General features: G+C 38.4%; 1 non-coding gene across 1 annotated transcript; it reads left to right on the top strand.

The window, feature by feature from the left end:
* The first annotated feature begins 652 nt into the window (after positions 1–652).
* Positions 653–724, top strand: TRNAT-CGU (transfer RNA threonine (anticodon CGU)). Its single transcript has one exon. It is a non-coding gene; the product is annotated as a tRNA-Thr (tRNA).
* The last annotated feature ends 6,895 nt before the right edge of the window (positions 725–7,619 follow it).

Here is a 7,619-nt window from a genome sequence, read left to right as displayed (position 1 = left end):
TAGCCAAAAGACAAAGGCATAGGAAATACTCCCACCCATTCCATCCTTAATACACTCCACTCCCCTCCACCCTCTTCCCTCCCTCCTATCTTGGCACCTCCTGGATGACGGGTCATCCCTGCATCCCGTCCACTGCCCTGGGTCAGAAGAAGTGTCCCAAGACACAGCACATCCACAGCAAGGCCGCTTCATTAAATCGGCGACCCCCCCCCTTTCCGTCCCCTCATGCAGAAAAGGAGAAGAGGGGAAGGTATTCATAGTAAATCAGTGACCCCGTTTTCTAACTACGAGGGGGGGGGGCACGTGTATGAATGAAAGAACCAGCCGGCAATTAGGAAAAAAGGCGAAATACCAACCACTGTTTAAATATGTGAAGTTAAGGTACAGGATTTTTCAGTCCCCCTACTCCTCTTCCTACCTCATCATCCCTTTCCCCCCATCCTCCCCCGTAGCCCCCCTCCCTTTCCCACTCGCCCCTCCCCGTCTACCTTCCACGGGTCCCTCTCTCCACCCTCCACCCCCCCACCTTCTCCCGACCCTCCCACTCACACTACCTCGCCCTCTCCACCTCCCTCCACTTTGTCCAGCTGACATTTCACACAATAGCAGCGTGCTTAAAATTTATAACAAAAAAATCTCTCATAGTATACAAGCCTCCTTAGCTCAGTGGTAGAGCACTGGTCTCGTAAACCAGGGGTCGTGAGTTCAAACCTCACAGGGGGCACAGTACATAGTGGCGAAACCTTTAGTGAATACAATAAAGGATAAGCAAGACATGTACTTAGTTACTTGAAGTGGCAATGGAAATGTATGGATCCACAATGGTGGGCAAATGGATATGTATCAAACTATAAATGTATAGAGGTTTTACATTTTCTCGTGGTTTTTATCTTAATATTGTGGATGTCCATACATTCCATGGACGGCGATTATTGTTATTATTATTTCCAAAGGCGAGGATGATCAAAAATCGAGGAAGGATCCGTTGGAAAAAAATTCTATTCATGCTTTAATGCAGTCTCACAATGAATAAGAGATTTCTTATAGTTGTAGCTGAAGGAAGGGAGCGTTGTTTCGTACTCTGTGGATAGAAGTGACTGTGAGTCCCGTTTTCTTTGATAGTCCAGGTGCCGACTAGACCAGATAAATGGCTATTATTTCAACAAGTGTCGATCACAGTAAGGTTTTAAGTATGCCTGATTTTTTTTATTTCAGTAGTATACGTTAAATTACATAATAACGAACTATTAAGTAGGTATGATATAAAAAGTGCAATAGAAAATACGAAGATGGGTACACTGCTCTCCAGTATTGCTAAGTAAAGATCATTTACTTTCATGTGATTTTATTTTGAGCTGATGTTAGCGAAGGTTAGCCTCAGCTTTTGATTGCTTTTTATTAGATTGTATGTAAGTTTGTTTTATTTTCCAGACAGATCCTGTTGTATGAAACCTCCCATAAAATTGAAAGTTTGACTGGATTACAATACCAGACGTGTGTGTGTGTGTGTGTATATACACACACACACACATACAGGGTGTCCCAAAAACGTATACACAGCATGAATAATTGTAAACTAGGTGTATATTAAAATTATTTTAATTTTCAAAATGTAATAGAATTAACAAACATCATTTTATTTTTTATTTATTTATTTATTTTTTTTGTCCGTTCTGGTCCAGAAACTGCTGACAAACGTGAACCAGTGGAATCGCACACATCACGAAACGGTTTCTTTGGCATTTGCGTCCATTCACGTTCAGTGGCTGCTCTCAGTTCAGCGACTGTCGCACGTCTCATAGCGTAGACTGTCTTTTAGATATCCCCAGAAAAAAATCTATTGGTGTATGCTCTGGTGAACGCGGCGGGTATTCAACGAAACCCCTCCGTCCAATCCACCTGTTTAGCAAGATCTCATCAAGGAAGGATCTCACATCGCGATGGTAATGTAAGGGTGCCCCATCTTACTGAAAATGAAACTCATCATCTTCAAAGTCTTCTCTAATGCTTGGCATACAGACTGTTGCAGCATGTTCAAGTAAACGCGACCAGTCATAGTAGCGTCAAAAGAACTGGCGGTTAATTGAACTATTTAATTTTAATGTGGCTTCGTCACTCTACACAGTCTTTGTTGAAAAGAGTGCATTTTCGATACATCGTTCCAAGTACCACTCGTAATACTGTACTCTTCGGTTTGGGTCATCGTCATTAAGAGCATGGACTACTTGGAACGTAACTTTTCAAATGACAGCGTTTAATAATGCGAAAGATAAATGATTTTGAAATGCCTACCTCGCGACTAGCTTGCCACCGCACTTTGTTGAACTTCGCTGAAACGTTTCCAGTACTCTTTTTTTTTTTTCCGTTGTGTGGCTTGTCGATGTCCGTGGCCTTCCTAAACGCATCTTGTGGTTGTTGTTGTTGTCGTTCCCTAGACTGTCTGTCCGAGCAGTCCCGTCTCCCCAAGGAAGGCCACAGCCGAAACTGGGTTTTCCCACAAATCCTTTATAGAGTGTATGTTGTGTTGTTTGCGTGCATGATTGTGTAGCTGCATGATTGTGGAGCTGCAACGTCTACGTCGTGGGACCACCCCCCAACCCCAAGAGTTGGGGGCCAATCAGCAGCAACCACCCCTGGCCATCAGCATCTTGTGGTTGTTCTGAACAGTTCCATCATCTTCAAACTTATCTCTAATTCAAGTGAGGATAACTCGCGTTGGTGGTTCTTTTTAAAACTCCCTTCTGAATTGTCTTTGCGCTTCAACTGCGTTTTCATACTTCCATTAGCATTTTTGAATTAATTTTCTTTCTTCAAAACTTAGTCTGGTTACCATCATTAATTACAGTGGGTTTCATCTGCAAGGAAAAAATAAACTAATGAGTTATAAGCTGGTAAAGTAATTTCTAATCTTTCCCCTATTATAAAGTTATTTATTTTGGCTTTGATACGGGAATATTCGAGACAAGGTATCCAACTGAAACTTCAACTTTTACTTTAATTTAGACTGAGATTGATAATAGAAATATATATATATATATATATATATATATATATATATATATTATATAATAGTAGTTCTTGATATATATATATACTATATATATTTATATATATATATATATATATATATATATATATATATATATATATATACATACATATATTTGCTTCTTAAGAATTTTGCCAACAATTTAATACCTATACTAACATAAATATTCCCTATTCTAAACACAAAATAATCACTATGATAAATGCAATATTGTTGGTATTTGTTAGTATCACCATTAATATACCAATTAACCTTTAAGTAGGTTTAGTTATTTTTGTAAAATAGATACATACATATGCCAAAGGCTTTTTCCCCCTTACAAGGGAGGTAGCCAAAAGACAAAGCATAGAAACCACTACCACCCACTCCACCCCAACACACTCCGCCCCCCCCCCCTCCCTCTCATCTTGGCACCTGGATGACGAATCCCTGCATCTTGTCCACTGCCCTGGGTCAGAAGCAGTGCCGCAAGACACAGCACATCCACAGCAAGGCCGCTTCATTAATTCGGCGACCCCCCCTCCCCGTCCCTTTATGCAGAAAAGAAGACGGGGAGAAATCCCTTCGGGCTGCGTCTATTTATTTCTCATACATACTCCCTCATCTCCCTATCTCCCACCCACTGTCAAATATTCTTCATCATTTCTTATTTATTTATTTATTTTTATGGAAAATATTTTCTGTGATCCGGAAAATTTAAAAGGCAGAAAATATGTTTCTAATCTGATTGATGATAATTTAGAGCTCTTGCCTCTAATGAGTAAACGAATTATGTTGCGAGAGCTTATTTTCACTTCGGGTTGGGTAATTTTTTTGTCAAACCAAGATGTTTTCTTTCGCACTGTAGAAACTGTCGAATTTCATCTTCGCTGGCTCTTCAATGGTATTTCTGAGGCTTGAATATACAGATTCTTGAGTCTTGAAGACTAAAGTAGCGACTCGATTAGATACAAGGAATGGTGCGACGATTATGGGAAAATTAGATAATTCTTCGAGATGGACCCAACTTTGTCATACTAGCTGTGAAGTTGTCGATCAAAGATAGACCACATATTTTTTCAAGATGTATATTGATAATACACATTAGAACGTAAGGAAATATTCCGCCCATAATATGGAATACAAATATACACCCATGAAATACATAATAGTCAAATAATAATTAAATACCAATGATGTGACGTCACATTTTTGTGAAACGCAGAAACTCGTGACGTCATGTCGTTGCTTACGTTCGCCCCCCCCCAAGCGATAGAATACTACGCATCACAATTAAATCAAATTTCATCTCCTTTTACATGTATATAATTATGCTATACCATAATAATTGTACGGAATGTGATATATATGTATGTGTGTGTGTAAAAATATCCACTAAGGTTGATTTAATCAAGGAAGCTTTGCAAATACACCTGATATTGAAAATATTGTTGACTCATGGAAAAGACCGTGCCATGACACTAAGTACACTGTATACGTGTGTTACATATAAAAGATTCTCTTGTTGCGCAGTTAATGGATCCCGGGCCTGAGGTGGGGAATGCTGTCCGAACCTTTGTCCTTACTCGTCCGAAATTACATAAATTGTCGCCTTTGGTCCGATTCCCACACGTGTAGATCTACGCAGTTAATGGTGGTTGTTTGTAATAAATATATTTTGCATAATTGCGACGTACAGGAAAGATTTTACTTTAAGAGTTCCGTGTTTTTAATTTACTCTTGATTTAGAGTAACATAGCATTAACCACAACATAATCTAAGACCATCACATTGAAATGTGTTAGTGAATTTATCGTTAGACACAACTGATACCATAAGCCGACACTGTCACCTATGAGCAAGTGGTTGTCGTATTTGCCTAAATGTAATACTAGGAGAGAGCAGAACTCGTGGGGTCCTGTCCTACTTTCCAATTTATGATGCCTAACTTCTAATTGATATATGATTCCAACTTGCGCAATATCTTTATTTCCCAATTATCATGTTTATATTTAAATTCATGCATTGTCCCAGCTTGGGTTATATTGTCTAAATTATTCCAGGTATATATATATATATATATATATATATATATATATATATACATATATATATATATATATATATATATATATATGTATATATATGTATATATATATATATATATGTATATATATATGTATATATATATATATATATATATATATATATATATATATATATAATATAATATGCACCTGGGTGGAATTTTTTATTTCTTTACATTCTTTGGACAATCTCAGCTTGTTCTCATGACCAGTATTGTCCACAAATCGGGTTATGCGATGTCTGAACTCTCATCCGGGAGAGTAATAGACAACTTTCACTGGTCCAGCACGTGAAACTTAGACAATAGTGATGGCTCACACTTATTGCAGATTTGATTTCGGTTCTTCGCTACTTAGAGGTCGCTACGGAGTACGAAAGGAGTGAATCGAAATAGGCTGTAACGTCTTGATTATGGAGTAGGGTGTGGTAGTGATAAGTGGAAAAGCAAGGCCATACAGCGTGGAAAGGGTTGATTCACACACACACACACACACACACACACACACACACACTTCAACGAACGGACGGCATAGACGACGTTCTGAAGAAAAAGTGAAATTTCGTGGATCCCAAAGCAAAGGAAGTACCTATTGTATTTACAGGGTGGGGGGAAATTGCTCGTGGTGTAGGGAAAGTAAGGAAAAAGGAGAAGGGGAGGGATTACTGAGGGAAATGGAAGGAAATGAGGAAGGTAAGGACTTGGCCCAGGCAGGCAGACGAAATCTAAACAAACGAGGTCCGGACCAATTTAGCGATGATGAAATGTCTAACAAAAATGTAAAGATTAGAAGTATAGATAAGAGCAATACAGTAAAAGATAATGAGAATATTTTCCAGGGATTTAAAGAGGGTGTGGGGGGGGATATAACCCCCCCCCCCCCCCCCCCCCCCCCCCCCCCCCCCCCCCCCCCCCCCCCCCCCCCCCCCCCCCCCCCCCCCCCCCCGATTAACAAGACTAGAAGAGAAACTCGATAAGATGATCGAGCACTGGGAATTTTAAGTTCGGTCACGTTAACAACATTGTGCAGAGAGTTGAAAAATTGGAAGAACTAGAGAAGGCGAACAAAAACTTAACTAAGGAAATTGAAGAATTAAAAAAACAGTTAAAAGAAGAGAATAAAGTCTTAAAGGAGAATAATAAGAGAACAAGGAGGGTTGGAAAAAATTCCAAGAAAATAGCAAAGTTGCATTCACTGACATAATCAGACAGCAAATGAATGAACAAACTGAAGACTCAGTTATTAAAGTGATGAGACAGAAGGAGAATATAGTAAGAGACTTAGCAGACAGAAAGAAATGTATAATTATATTAGGAATGGAAGAGAAACATAACCCAGATAGAACCACAAGAATCAAAGAGGAAAATGAAAAAGTAAGAAATTTACTAGAATTAGTTCAGGAAGATGAACCAGAAATAATGAAACAAATCGAAGAGAAATTCAGGCTCGGGAAATATAGTACAGACAAGACCAGACCAATTAAGATTAAATTCAGGTCACAAACTACGGCTGAGAATATCTTATCCAAAACAGGGAAACTAGCAACAAGTGAACAATATAAAAAGGTATGGATAAAAAGGGAAATTAATAAAGAGGAAAGAGAGGAGGAAATAAGGAATAGACATGAAGCTAAGAAAAAAAACGAGGCCAGAACGGAGACAGAAAAACAAGAATTCTACTGGAGAGTAGTGAATATGAAATTGAAGAAATGGAACATAAAAAAAAAGAAACACAAAAATAGAGAATACAATGGAAATAACAGAAAGTTAAGAGTACCCTACACAAATATAGATGGATTAATAACAGGACTGAATGAACTGAACAAATATCTGAAAGAAAAAGATCCGGACATAATGGGAATTGTTGAGACAAAATTAAAAGGCCCACTACCACCCAACAGCATAGGACACAATGCATATAATTATTGGATTAGAAACAGAAAGATAAAACAAGGGGGTGGAGTTATGTTCCTGACTAAGAAGGATATAAACGTGAAGAGAGTCACATATGGGAACAATAGAGTAGAGATGATAATGATAGAAGTAGAAGATAGAGATAAGAAGAGCAGAAAGTTTGTAATAAACTACGTGCCCCCAAAAACAGCCTCATGGGAAGAGAATGAACATAAAAGCATGTTAGAAGACACAAGAGTAACACTAAACGAGATAATGGAAGATGGAGGAAGAATAGTTATGTTGGGCGACTATAATTGCAAAGAAATATGCTGGGAAGAGATGACCGTAAAGGGTGGAGAAGACTCATGGGGAAGTGTTCTACTTGAGATGATTATTGACCACACAATGACACAATGGATCCAAGAGAACACTAGGTATAGAAATGAAGAAGAACCATCGAGACTAGACCTAATAATCACATCAGAAACTAAAGTAGTGGAAAAGATAGAATACCAGGCACCAATAAGCAAAAGTGACCACATATTGATAGAACTAGAACTAAATGAGAAAAAATACATGAAAAGAAATGAACAATATAGAAAAGGAAGA

Source organism: Oratosquilla oratoria, chromosome 18, assembly GCF_046742065.1.
Source record: "Oratosquilla oratoria isolate Oo_2021 chromosome 18, ASM4674206v1, whole genome shotgun sequence".
NCBI lineage: Eukaryota > Metazoa > Arthropoda > Malacostraca > Stomatopoda > Squillidae > Oratosquilla > Oratosquilla oratoria.
This window is presented reverse-complemented; position numbering and strand designations above follow the sequence as displayed.